The sequence below is a fragment of the Arachis ipaensis genome, chromosome B06 (genome assembly GCF_000816755.2).
Source record: "Arachis ipaensis cultivar K30076 chromosome B06, Araip1.1, whole genome shotgun sequence".
NCBI lineage: Eukaryota > Viridiplantae > Streptophyta > Magnoliopsida > Fabales > Fabaceae > Arachis > Arachis ipaensis.
In genome coordinates this window covers 90,399,453-90,414,883 of record NC_029790.2, presented here as the reverse complement: position 1 = coordinate 90,414,883, position 15,431 = coordinate 90,399,453, and the positions used below count along the sequence as shown (strand labels likewise).

The 15,431-nt window shown below is 32.2% G+C and overlaps 1 long non-coding RNA gene across 1 annotated transcript; it reads left to right on the top strand.

The window, feature by feature from the left end:
- On the top strand, positions 874 to 3,364 carry LOC110263397. The gene is made up of 4 exons (XR_002348948.1): positions 874 to 1,424; positions 2,504 to 2,749; positions 2,843 to 3,013; positions 3,140 to 3,364. It is a non-coding gene; the product is annotated as an uncharacterized LOC110263397 (long non-coding RNA).

Genomic DNA, 15,431 nt, shown 5'->3' with positions numbered 1-15,431 from the left:
GAGACTTTGTCCCATCGGTCCTTGTGCAAGGTTCCCACTCCATTTTGCTCCAACGGTCCCAGTTCCCCTTTTGTCAGAAACAGGGCCTCATCATATGCCCAGAAAAATTTTTGTGTTAGTTATCCCAACAATGCTTTTTCAAGAAATTTTTTCATTGAATAATTTATTGAAACAATTTTTGGATTTTTTATTTTAATATTGGAGAGTGAATTGAGTTTTATGTTAATGTTACAAAAAATGGGTTTTACAGTATTCTAGAGATGTCGTTCTATGCAAGCACAATACACAGAACACGTATTGCACTGACAATACGCGGTTTGTGTATTTATAATACACAGTCTGTGTATTATAATTCAATATTAAAATAATATAATTCGCAGTCTGTGTATTGTAATTTACTATTAAAATAATATAATATGCAGTCTGTGTATTGTTTTTATAAATTAAAAAAAAATCTGATTTGACAATCTACCCTCTACAAATTCTACAGTCTCCATAATTTTGCAAAATACTATAACTTCTAATATCAAAAATTACATCCATTCTTATCTAATATCTAAAAAAATTAACCATAATTTTCCTTTCTGTTTATCATTTTCAGAATTTTTAATTTATAATAATAATATTATTGTTTTTTCCAGCTATATGTAATAAGGACAATATTAAACAAGTTTTTATTGTTTTTTTTCATGAAACACTACAACATTTTTGAGCTATTGCAACATATAATATAAACAACACTTAAAAAATGTTGTTTAAAATAGTCAAAAGCAATACTTAAAATTTATTGCAAAAAAATAAGACTATTACAACTCTTTGTTAATAAGCGTTCTCTTTGATAGATTTAAAGAATATGCGAAAAATGTTGTTTTAGTGAATTAAACAAACAATATTTATAGTATTCATATATTACACCTTATAAGAGTTGCTTTTAAATATATAATAAACTTATGGTAGTGAACATTGCTTAAATCTTTTTCATCAAAATTTTAATTCCCTCCAAATATTTTAATAAAACTTACTTTCCTTGCTAAACCAAAAACAAGAAAGGAAACACGAGCAATAATTGATTCATCACCTTCCTCACTAACATGAATTCAAGTATACTTAGAAACAGAACTCAATTCCTACCATTTTAGAATCAAAATCCTAACCCCAACCTTAGCTCAATTTCCCCAATTTCACGACATTGACTCGCGTTCTGTGTTCCTTTCTCTCGACGTCATGGTATTCTTCACTGCTCTGCTCGCGTCATGTTCTGCTCCGCTGCTTGCATCACGTTCTGCTCTGCTCTGCTTTGCTCGTGTCATGTGCTTCTTCTCACATCGTGTTCTACTCTACTCCGCCATGTTCGATCTTCAGCTCGCGTCATTCTGAAACATTCGCTTTGCTCCGCCGTAGTGTCGTCCACATCTTCCTCTCAAGTCTCTCAAGTATGACAACAATTTCTCTCAAATTTTACTTACTAGTGGTTAATTTGGTTGAATTGTTGAAATAACAAAACTACTCCAACTACTTTGAATTTTGATTGATGTGAGATTTACTCTTTTCTCTTCGTGTTCCTTATCACTGCTCGCGATTTACTCTTCTCTATTCGATTTCCTCGTCATTGCCTGTGTTCTTCATTGCCGGCGTCGCTGTTGGCGTCTTCGTCGTGTTCATTGCTGCTAGCCTTGCCTCGCCGTTGGGTTCGTCCCTCTTCGCGTTGCTATCTATTCATTGCCTACTGCTTAATTAATTCTGGTCCTGTAAAATCACTACAATGTTTCATTGTTATGATATATTTATCTGCCGCTGCTTTAATCACTAAATGATGGCAATTTTAGGGCTTGGAATTTAATTATTGTTGGTGGAATCTTAATTGGGAATTTAACCGTGGATTCATTGTTATTGTAGGTGTTGGAGTTGGCTGGGAATTCTTTCAGTTCAATTGAGTTAGCGCTAAGTTTTTTGCCATGCTTCCAATTACATTCACTTCTTTTTTTTTTTCTGCTTCTCTCTTTGCAAATTAGGTTTGCTTTCATAGCTACAATATTTGGAAAATTCTTGGAAGCTTTGTTTTGGCTACAGCTGCCTTAAGCGCTTAAACATTTGATGGTTTTTGTGTGCAATGGCTATTTCAATGGTTTTATCTTGTAAAGTTGTAAACAATGGTTTGACTGCTTGATGGATTTTCTATGAAATATCTATTTCAATGAAAAACTTGTTTTACTACTTCAACTTATAAAAAATAATTTAACTTCAACCTGAAGGCTGCTCATTGTGATCATTGATCAGTTTGAAATTTACAAATATGCTGCTATTTAGTATTTTGTAATCTATATATTATTTGATTAGCTGAGTAGTTGTAGGGTCAAATCTTGTTCTGTTTCCTTTTTTAGCTAAATTGTGTCTCCCATTTAAATATGGTAATTAACAAATTATCCAATATTAATTATGTAATCCACTCTTAAGGGGCCAAGTACTAGTTATTTCAGTTAATTGGATGTCCTTTTAATGTTAGAATTTTACTGCATGCTGATCTATAATTTGGACAGCACAGGCTTTGCAATTCTTTTGCAGTTTCATTTAAGCTCTATGATTTGGACAGCACATGCTTTATAGAATGCCAAGAGGTAGCTATTCTATTTATTTGATGCTTCAGGATGTAAGTAAGCTATTTTTTTATGGAGGAAGAGGTTGATAGATTCCGCAAAGTTCAAGAGAGTTTCTTGCCAAGTTCTTCAACTCTCAGTATACTTGAATTCATGTTAGTGGTCAAAACATAAATGTGGAGCCAATTGAATTGTTGCAATTGTGAAAAATATGATGCTGTAGTGATTTTTTATTTGAATTTTGGCAGATTGCTGATAATGGCAAAACTCTGTCGTTGTTCATAGAGCTTCAAACCTTAGGTGACAGGACATGAAGAAGCTGGCATTTGATCACATAATTCATAGTATTAAGTGAACCAGAAGTATAAGAAAAAAGCGAAGAACCATGCTCTGAAAGTGTCTTGTTTTCAATGCTATAGGTCTCATTTAATTTCAGTTGAACCTATTGGTTATGTTGGCTGTGTGACTTCCTCAGATGGCTGTGCTTATTGAACAATTTGAATGAATGTTTGTGTATGTATTTGTTCTTTGTCTGTTTTCAAAAGGAAGAGGATGAAGCATGAGTTAAGAAAGCGCTTGTGACACTATGTGAACTTCACAGAAGAAAAGATTGGTTTCACGAGAGAACAACTAATATAATGTTCACTATTTGTTTCCATCCAGCACCAAGGATTTTATTTTCCCCTTTATATTTTGTGATTGTGCGTCTGTTTTGAAATTCTGATCTTAGGCATAAAGATAGTTTTGGGTGTTATCAGGATCATGAAAGCATCTTTATGAACAAGACTAAGCAGCTAATATGAACAAGACTAAGCAGCAAAGGTAGGATTTGATTCACAAAGAGGCGATGGGTGTGATTCTCAAGTGTCAGATCATTAGTAATTTGATTTTCTAATGTAACAGTATAGCTTTAAGATAATTCTGTTATGGTGAAGAGATTTTATGCATCTCAATAATAAAAACTAAGCTTCATTGATATATGTGCAGGTTACTTGTGGTAGTGGCTGAGGTAATAAGTGGATACGTTGTCTTTTGCCTTCCTTTCTTATATGTGCTATCAATAAATTTAGTCTGCTCCCACTTATATGATTTTCAAATCGTATAATGTTTTTGCTTCTTGTGTTGATAACATCAAAAACTCATGATGGACAACGAAGAATTCATTCTTTTGGGTAGGTCAGACACTAAAGGTGAATATCACAAACCCTGAGCATATTAAAAAAGTTCTTACCAATAACCGTTACTTCATGGAAGAAAAGCCTAATCTGATGCGTCTTGCCACATTAATGGGCTCTGGATTTCCAAACTATGAGGACCAACAATGGCACACACATCGAAAGATCATCAACCCTGCTTTCCATCATGACAAATTAAAAGTTGGTTTAATTTGCTTTTTATTCAAATAAATTCTCTTATATTTATGTATGTTAAGCATTGCTGACTCTACTACTAACTATGTATATAGGTTCTAACATCTACAATGATCCAATGCTGCGAGGATGTGATTACTAAATGGGAGGAGATGCTGTCTTCAAAGGGTAAATGCGATATTGATGTATGGCCTTCCATCCAAAATTTGGATTGCGATGTTATTTCCAGAATAGCCTTTAGAAGCAGTTACCAAGAAGGAAAAAGAATTTTCGAACTCCTTACCAAGCAAGCTAGACTTGTAATTTTCTGTGGCAAGGACTTGAGTGAACTTTGTAACTTAAGCAAAAAATTTTTGATGTCTGAATTTGTGCAATTGTAGGAGTTTTATTTATTTATTTATGCTTGTCTCAAGTTACTATAATTCTTAAGAATTTTACTTGAGGTTTTATCTCTTTTCTAAATTTTATTTGTACAAATTTATTTAATAATTAAATGATTATACATGTTTGTTTTGTATTTTTACTGCAAAAATAATCTTTATTTTTAGCCAAAAAGACAACCTTTCAATGGTTGCATATTTAGTTTAAAGGCAACACTCATTTGGGTTGCATATTTAGAAGAATAGGCAATGCTTCCAAGGGTTGAATATCAAACTGATAGGCAATACTTTTAACAAGTTGTAAATTCAAATAAATAGGCAATATTTTTAACGGGTTGCATATTCTAAACAATAGACAACACTTTAACGTGTTGCATACTCAGAAGAAAAGGCAACGCTTTTTGTTAGTAACTGAAGCATGACAACTAAAGAAACATGTGTAAAGTGTTGTCTAAAATACAGTTCGGAAGTGTTGTCTATTTTAAAGAATAAGCAACGCTTTTAAAGAGTTGTCTTCAAAAACGTTGCTTTTGAACCAAAAAAGCGTTGCCTCAACCTAAGGCAACGACCGCATCTGCAAGGCCCCCAAAAACGTTGCCTCAAGTATAAAAATGTTGCTATAGATCAAAGGCAACATTTTATGAACCTTTAGGCAACACTTATTAAATGTTGTCTCAGCTCTAAAATGTTGTAGTGAAAATTAAACTCTAATATAGCATGCATGTGAACATTGGTTATCACTACAGTGATTGGTTGCTGCCTTTATTTGTATGCTTAGCATCTCTTCCTAATGTTAGCCGAACTTCAAAAATATTTTATTGTGATTATAAATTTTTCTTATTTTATGATTTTTTATCATCTATTTATAAAATTTTATATTCATTTATTTATCAACTACCTAATATTATGGTTTAGTTAATAAGAATAATGACATTAATATTTTTTTCCAAGTCTTGTTATTAATTATAATTATAAAAGGGGCATAAATAAATATATTAGGAGTGGCAAACAGGCCGAAACTCGTCGAACCAACTCGCGTAACTCGAAAAACAAAATGACGGGTCGGACTAAAGAATTAAGTCCTCTATAATAAAAAAAACTCACTGAACCCGCACTTCCTAATTCACGAATGGTGCGGGTTTCGGCAGGCATGACGGACTTTTGGCTTTAAGATGATAATTGAATTTGGCACGTTACTTTTGTGCTTGTATTTGGAATGTTTGTTCATTTTACTTTGAATTATAATGTAGACTATGTTTAATTGATTAGAGAATTGGATAATGTTAATTATATATTTTAGACAATACTTGTTTTGCTTTAAACAATGATGGTTTTATTATTTTGTTTTAAAAAAACTTGGTTGATCATTATGTTGATTAGATATTTAGAATTATAAATACTTTAATGTTTGTGAATTTAAAATTATAATTTTTTATGTCTTTAGAAATTATAAGTTTATTGAAATACTCATGAAATTATATATTTTTTATATTTCATGATTTAATAATTTTTTAAAAAGAAAAAAGAATTAACGGGCTTAACCCGCCAAACTGTCATTAGATAGGACGATATTGAAATTTAGGACCATCTCAATAGACGAGACGGGACGGACTAGCCTGCTAAATAGCGAGCTTTTGGCGGGACAGAATGGGGCGGGATGGTGCTTACTTGAATAATTATATTTAGATTCTAATGATATTAAAGTCAATCTATTTTATTGTCTTATGCCTTCAAAAAATTCATAAGACTGACATGAAAATCTAACAAATTATATATTTTACTAATAATGTACCCCAATAGTTGATCTTCTAATATTTAAAATAGTAAAATATTTAAATATGTATGTTATTTTTTAAAAATATTAAAAAGACACAAATTTAAAATTAACTTTTAATATAAGAATTTATATTAAAAGTAGTTTATAAATAAATTATTTTATAATTAATTTTGTAATCATAAAAATATTTATTTTAAAAGAAGAGAGAAAATTTTTTATTATAGAAAAAATTAAATCATTTTTTTAATACCATGATTTGCCACTTATGTAATTTAATGATTTATTCATCTTAGTGATATAACCGTTAACCTTTATTGACATCGGAATATAGTATTTTTATTTAGTCATGTTTATGATATGTTATCATATTATTTTTAGTGGTAAATTTTTACCGTTATTAAAAATAATTATTCATTCTTTTTTTAAACTATTATGATATCTAAAAATTAATAAATTAAACAAATAATTTTTTTATCATACACTCAATTATAATTTACAATTAAATACTATTTAAATTTATAAATATAAATATTAAAATTTGTAATTGGCTGCTTTGATTTATATCCAATTAATTGGAATTCAAATGGTTTTCGTTTAATCATTGATTTCTTTTAGTTTAATTTTTTTTTCCTAAGACCAACTAAATTTAATGTAATATGATTTTAATTTGTGAACTTATGAGTTGATTCATTTAAGAAACAAAGAAGGATAGATGTTAGGAGGGATAGAGGGAAATTGATGTATATGAAATGGAAAATAATTTTTTAATAATGATGATGATGATGATAAGTTTAGTTAACCCAAAAAACGGCTTCGCTTAAAGATTATGCATTCACACATCTATCTTTTATCGGACATGGGTCATGGATAGAAGCGACATTGTGTGAGTGTATATACTTGTCAATTATAAAATTCATTGCAAATTTACCGTGAACTCCTCGTTTTTACGTACACTTAAAGTAGTTTATTAAGATTCTGACCGTTCATATTAAATTATGTTATATCTCTAGGGTCAAAATGAGAAGAACACCACATTCTGTTACGTACATTGCCATACTAGAACAGCTTCTATTAATATATAGTCTGGAATATGATAAACTACACTAAAATTCTAACAACTCATCATATATATATATGCATGTGTATGTATTTTAAAATTATAATGTTAATTAACTATAAGACTCAAGATTATTCAAGAAGAAATTGATTGAATGTTATAAAAATTTACGGAATTAGTCTTAATAAGTATTTTGATCTCTGGTCTCTCATATGAGAATATTTATAAGTTTTGTTCACCAGAAAAGCACTACATACGTTAGAAATAATAAAGTGAATATCTCTACATGCTTCACTTGTAGAATTGTGGAGACAACGTATTCCAAAGGTCTAATGGTAATTTTGATTAGAAGTGAGAAGAAGAAGATTTCTACAAATAAAATTGATGTATAAATATTATAAACGAAACTTGGAGTAAATAATTATTTCTATTGAATATTTGAGTATTGATAAAATTAATTATGAAAAAATAAAATTAATACATATTTATAAAAAATGAATTTAATTTGACAAAAATAACCATTCATTACTTTAAATTTGATTCTGTTAAAAAAATTTCAAAATTTTTAAATTACTCTTTTTATCTTCCTCAATTTTTTAACTTTTTAACTCGTCCCAAACCTTCAACTTCTTCTACCACCATTACCAACCTTCACAGTAGCTACATTCCCATTCCAAATCATGTGACAGATTTTCTCCAACAAAATCCAAACATTCCAAAATATTTTTGGATCAATAATCATTTTCGAAGGAAGAAAGCCATTCTAGTTGCAGATGCTTTCTTTTTCATTGGCTCTGTTATCATGTGATAAGAAACAAAAACGAGGAATAAAAGACATAACGGAAACGAAAAAATAAAGAAAAAGGAATAGTTAGATGGTAGTTTTTTATTAAACCTCTAAAAATCTGGTTTTAGCAACTTAAGTCAATGGAAGAGTTTTTTTTTTACTAAACTTTTAAAGAATTTGTAATTGATAACCTAGGGTCTATTTTTAGTAAGCTTAAGTCTTTTGAGCTTTTTTGATATGCACAATAAATTATTTACAAATATGAAAATGTTTGGTAACCAAAGAAAATTATTCAAAAATAGCTATAACTTGTCTTATTTATCATTTATTAATTGTTGCGACAATTAATGAATACGAAATAAGGCAAGTTCTGGCTGTTTTTTTTTCTTCCTAACATTACCGTTACAAATATGACCCATATGAAGTTTAATAATAATTATCATTATTTTACATTTACCCCAAATATTTTATCATTCATGAGGGATAAACCTAATTTTTTTTACCATTAACCTCGTTGCCTCTCTATCCACTGAATCACCACAACCTACTCCACGCTTATTTGTTCTCTGCCATCATCGTGCATCCAGCATTCGCTGCTGGTCTCAAACCTTCTCCCAGTGTCGTTCTCATCCTTTCTCTCTTTGCAGCCTAGCACCTCATTGTCTCATTCGTGTCGTTCGTCTTCAACCTCAGAGCGGTGGCATGGGTCTCAGAGAGTCAACACTGTCGTCTACGCCGTGATGCTCTGTCTCCCCCTTCATTACTCCACTTCCAGTGTTCTAATGGAATCTCAGCCTCAGGTATGAATTTGCTTCATCATTTGGCTCATTTTTTTATCCTTTTATGTTCTACTGTATGAATCTATTTCGTTGAAGTCATTTAATTATTTTTTTGTTCTACTTATTTTTGTTAAGGTTTTTTGTATGAATTTATTTCATTCATTTCATTCAATTGGTTGTTTTGTTATGATTATTTGGTTGTTTGAAATTTTTGGGTTCTATTTATGAGGGTTAAAAAATTTAGGTATTTATTTTTATGCTTCTGATTTCAATTTCTGAGTTTATGTTTCTATTCATGATGTTATATTTTTTATTTGGTATTGTTGTTTGATTTCTGTTCATGATTTTAATTTCTGGATTTATGTTTTTATTCAATTTTAGTATTTGTTTTTATGATTCTAATTTCAATTTCTGGATTTATGTTTCTGTTCATGATGTTCTATTTTTTTATTTGTTATTGCTATTTGATTTTTGTTCATGATTTCAATTTATAGGTTTATGTTTATGTTCAATTTCAAGTAAAACATGTTGAAACCCCTTTTGCAAAAGCTTCTCTAATGTATTTTTTGCTGGTATCTGTTTACACCCATGATAATAGTGCAAAGCTTATGAAAAGAAAAAAAAAATCATATTTTTAGATGTTATGAAAATAAAAATCATAATTTTACTTGTTAATGTAGAGTTAATAGTGTGTTTTGTATTTGGAAGTTGATTTCGGGTTTGATCAATGAGTTCCTGGATTTGTCAATTGCATAGGATTTTTCAATTAAGAACTTAAAGCTATTAAGAAAAATGGTGGAAAGTAGTTGTGATGTTTTTCTGTATTTAATAGATTATTTTTCTTGTTTATCTTGAAAATTAAAATTAAGTTGTTTTCTCTTTTAATATGTGTTGCAATTTGTAGTTTTTCAGGAGTATTTCTTCTATAGTAACTTGATCATTAACATGGATTTGTGCTTTGTTGAATGTCATAATAGATATTACTTTCTCAAATTTTGCAGGTACAAATTGAAGCTTAGTTTGGTTCGAGGTATAGCTTGATGGCATAGTTTGAAATAAAATCAAGTGCGTTGGTTACTTTGCAAGAGCTAAACCATTCGTTGCCATTTTTCAAGCAAGGAGCATCGCTTAGAGTAACCGGAAAGTGAGTGGTGTGATTCAAGTTATACTTCTTGTGGGATTTTTCACCATAGTAATGACAGGACATATTTCAGATGATGTTGAAATTCCATGCCATTTGAATTTTGCCATAATTTCATTGATCTTAGCTCTCTTGTTCCTAAAACTATATTGCCTTGGTTATTTGTGTAGCATCAAATTTGAGGATGTGAGTAACGTAGCTTTATTTTTGGATTAATAAAAATTGATGTATGATTAGAATTTTGTATATATTTTAAAATCACGCCGCTGGCCATGATGGTAGAAAATTATTGTTCGTTAACATATTTTAAGCTTCCTACAGGTTGCAGGAATACACAACAATGAGGTATGCTCTTCTTAAAATCCGATCGGCACATTGAACAAATTCAAAATATCATACGTATATACAAATATAACATTAATAGATATATACAAATACCAAATGTCTTACAAAAACTCCTCATTCGTTCATTCTTCTTCTGATAGATTATGTGATCACTACAACAATGACTTCTTAAAATTGCATGATGAATTTAAAAATGAATTCACTTATCAAACAACGAGTTTTATATATCTACCATTGCATTTAGCAAAAACTTTTCTTGTAAACCAATCAAATTAATCCAGTGTATGGTCAAAGATAATCTCCTATAAAAATTATATAACAACATTTAGAAGATAAACATGCTTAGATAGATTGTATCTTATATGGTAAGAGCTAGAGTTGTAAATTGCATAGAATCTGCCAATTTTGCTCAAGCTCCAAACAAATTTTATGCAAGTTGCAATATGCTAATGAAGTTGCCAATTTTATCAAGTAATGCAAAATCTTTGGTGCAAAGTCGACATTGATTCCATCCTATTCCGTCCTACATAGTATTGACTAACTATGTGGTACACGAAACTGGCTCCTCACGATTCGCACAGATAGACCGACAAGTATACCGGGTCGTCCAAGTAACACCTCAGGTGAGTGAGGGTCGATCTCACGGAGATTGTTGGTTTGAGCAAGTAGTGGTTATCTTGTAGATCTTAGTTAGGCGGATAGAAAATATAGTGTCACTGAAAATGCATAAAACAGATAAATAAATAGAAATACTAGATTGATTGTGAAAATAGCGATGGATGATTAGTTAAGGTTTCGGAGATGCTTTGTCTTTACGAATTAACTTTTCTCACCGTCTACTTCAATAGCTTTCTGATTCATTCAATGGTAGCCGTAAGTGATTAACTCATGTCCTCTCATCAAGTTAACCTCCTCTATTGCAGTAATCCTCCATGTTGAAGTGACTCATGTCCTCTCATCAAGCCAACTCTAGGTTTCTTACTGTAGCAGAAGATAAAGCTCTAAGCAATCCACTGCCCTTCGCGATCCTACTCAAGGTGCCACAGACAAGGCAGATCTTCTGGACCAGAAAGTGCTGCTTCTCTGACTTTAGCCTTAACGCCACAGAGACCTCACGCACCCATAGTCAACGAGATTTCATGTCACTTATCCAAAGTTGCTCAGATGCTCTATTGGAATCCGCAATGCAATCTCTAACTTTAGTTCAATGCTATCCTGGCCAGGACTCGCACGGAACCTATGTAGAACAAGGATGATTGTCACGGATCACCCTCAATTCATGAGATGAAGAACGAGAATGCATAAGAGAATAGAATCAGAATTGTATTGAGAATAGAACAGTAATATTATTAATCCATGAAACTTAGCAAAGCTCCTAACCCTAACTTAGGAGGTTAGTGACTCACACTTTTCGAAAATATAATGAAAGCTTCGAATGGGCAACGATCTCTAACAAGGGTGATCTTTGTTGTATAAATACTAATCTGCTAACTAAGAATTACAGAAATATGATAAACTAGTCTTAGGAAAGTAGCTCATTTGAACTGTTTAGGCCCAGATTTTATTTTTTTAGGCCCTCCTAACCATTGATGCTCAAAGCCTTAGATCCTTGCTCACTATAAGAAAAATACCCATTCAGCCACACTTTTTTTAAGCTACATTTGAAAAGCGTAGCCTATTCATAGAATAGGCTACGCTTTTCTCTGTGTTGCCTTTTTATAAGAGAAAAGGATACACAAATGCGGCATCATTTAAAAAGTGTAGCCTTAGGTATTATAGAAATCACTTATAAAGCGTAGCCGTAGGTTGATATCTATAGGTTCATTTTTCGTATCAAAGGAGACGCTTTTAAAGGGTTGCCTATTTGTTAAGTTTTGGGTGCGTTTTAAAAGTGATGCCTAATGTATCTAGAGCCAAAAACTTAACACTTAGTAAATTTTTTTCCTCTTTTTCCTGAAAGCAAACTGATGACACTTAGTAAAATTTTTGTCCATTCCCTCCAAATCTCACTCACCTCCAAAGCACCTTCATCCACTTTCGTAAACCCTCATCGCCCCCATTCCCTCCAAAGTCACCATCGCGAAGTAGAAACCCTGCCTGCCTCCAAAGCTCACCTTTGCCACGCACCCTTTCACACACACACACACCCAGATTCAGAATGAGTGAACCAGAGGGAGGAGAGGAGGAAGACAGAGATGAGAGTGCGAGCGAGAGACCAGATAGTGAGAGGGGGTCACCGCCGCAACGCCGCTGCAGCCGCTGCCATCGCTGTCGTGGAGGAGGGAGTCCGGAGGAGAAAGAGAGAAAGGTGATTCGCAGAAGAGATGGAGAGAGAGGACGAAGACACGATGTGAGAGAGAAGGAGGTTGTTCCGCCGTGCACTGTCATCGCTCCTGGGGTCAATTGAAGCCGCCGCCGCTGCTAGGGCTTGCCGTGCTCATGTCCTCACTTTCGGCTTCTATGATTACTTCCTGTTCGTACTCCCAACCCCTCTCTCTCTCTCCAACTTTCATTTCATTCTCATTTCAATTTCAATTTTGATGTCTCTGCAGGCGTTTCATCGGTGCCGTTTTTGACGCCAAGGGTGCAGATGCAATTCTCTCTTTTGAAAAGTTCTGCTGCAATCTCCCCAGACCTCTTCTTCAGGTTCCGGTTTCTATTTGGATTAGTTTTCTTAATTCGATTTTGATCCATCTGCTAATTAATTGGGTTGATTAATACCAGATCATATATCTTGCCATAATCAGTTCAACATATTATTTCATTGTAAAATCGTGTTTAACAGATCATATATGATTAATGTGAATGAAGAACACTAGGTTGAGTTAAATTGAATTGAATCATGGATAAGAGCATGTTAGCTGGTTTGGAATCACTTCCAGAAGCTTATAAGCAAAGAATGGCGTCCATGATGGAACAAGTTCAAATCCGTGACAGGTACCTCCTCTTCACTCTATCTGTTAACTAATTCCATGTGTTTTGAGTTGAGCTTCATGTTCCTAAATATTCCTATCATTGAATTCAGCATTTCAAAGTTTGGTCTTTCTCTGAGACTGTGCCAACTAGAGTTAAAATTTGAGTGAAGCAAAAGGAACATATTTTTAAGTGCTTATTCATCTCATTCAAGTCAATTTCTTAGAATTTTCATGTATTACACTGATCTAATGATCTGCATTTGCTTTTGCTAACTTTGCCAATCCACTATGCTTTCTTTACTCTCTTGATTTATTACACTGATCTAATGTTCTCAATGTTTTGTAGATTCTATGAAATTTAGCATGATTAGTTTTTGTGATTTATCCGAAATAGTAAAGTTGAGTAAAGAGTGAAAATTATAACTCTTACCATTGGTATCCATGATTCCATTATCAATGAGCTCTTGCATATTTTCTTGCAAGATAACTTTGCAGCCATGTTGTGCTAATTTATGAGACAAGTGCATTAGAGGGTTCACATGCCCTTGTGCTGGAAATGGAATAACTGGAACATGTTTGAGCTTCATCTTTTCTGGTGTTTTTGATTCTGAGGTTTAGCATTACTCTTTCTTTTAGTTGCATTGTAGCTACTAATTTAAGCTACGTACCTACCTTATTTTAATTTAACGTTTTTGCACAAGACAGCTATAAGAAATGCTTGATTACAAGTAAAGCAAGTTGATTCCTTAGTGCCAAACAGAGTTGGAGTTTTGGTTCCAATTTTAGAGTTGTCTTCAGGGATTATTGAGTAACTTTTTAACTTTGAATTTGCTAGTATATTTCTTATAGGAAGGGCGTCTTTGGAAATTGGGAAGGGTATATTAAATTGTGACTAAAAGGAAACCTTTTTACTAGTATACTTTGTGGCAGGGTTTATTGTAACTTTGAATCTCTCAATGATTTTTATTGTTGCTTTATGATGTGGAGGCTGCTGTGAGTTAAGATATTGGAGTTATTCTCAGGTTTGATTTGCATTTATTTAATTTTCTATAGCGAATGTGATTTCTTTTCAAGTAGGTGCTTCTCTATGTGGATGAGAAGAAAATAGCAACTTGTTTTTTCAATGATTGTTATGGTATTTAATTAAACTGATATAATCTGCAATGCAGTTTTTTGTACCTTTGACTATTGTATTAACATGTAGATAACCTCTCTACTGAATCTATTGCTCAGATATTCAGAAAAAAGAAGCCCAAGAAGTAAAACTCAAACTTGTTTACAATTTCATAATTACTAAGGGAGGAATCTGTTGCTCAGATAACCTCTCTACTGAATCTGTTGCTCAGATAACCTCTCTTTATGAAGTTTCATGCATTGGAGGAATCATTGCATTTTTTCCTCCTTTTCTGCAACTTTTCTAATAAAACATCATGTGACATTTTCAGGAAAATGAGATATAAATTCAAAATATGTATGATGAAGTTCTATGAAGGGTTAATGCAGATAATTAACTGAAGTGCTGAAGCCAATTTATATCCTGGTGCAATAACTTCGACAGTTAAGTGCTGAAGATTGGGTAGATATATTCTAATATTTTCTTTGATTAGTTTCTTTGCTTCTCACTAAGGACATTATTTTGTGTTATCAACTTCAAATTACAGAGGCAGTTGGATACTTACTTTCTCCTTGCTCACATGTGCTCTGTCAAGCTTAAAGAATGGACGCTTGTCCTGTTTACTTCTATTAAGAAGTTCTAAGGTATGCTTGGATTCATTGACATGATTGCAACAACAACGGTGTTAAAATAAATGGTAAAAATGTAATAGATGATGAAAAATAGAATCCTTAATCATTTTGTTATATATATAATATGAGGTGACAAAAGCAATAACACTGACATGATATAATTATGTTAACTATGTCGAACTGGTACAAGGCTAGCCAAATGGCATTGCTATTAGACTCCTAACATGAGAATATTTCCAATGTCTTAGTAATTAGCGCCGTCATTTTCCTCTTATCATTGGTTCTACATTATTGTTAAATGATTTTTATAACATGCTTGGAATTAAACATGCAAATCAGAGAGGACTTTTTTAAGCACACACAGCAATAAGCCAGTAATCATTGCCTTTTCTTCACTGTCATTGCAGTTTTCCTTTTGTAAAGGGAGTCATTTAGAAATGTATTTAGCATCTTTTTAATTCCATTCTAGCAAAGGTTCACTTTGTTGCAAGTGCATTCTTCTGATGAGATTTTACAGGTGTTTTTTGACTTATTCAGACG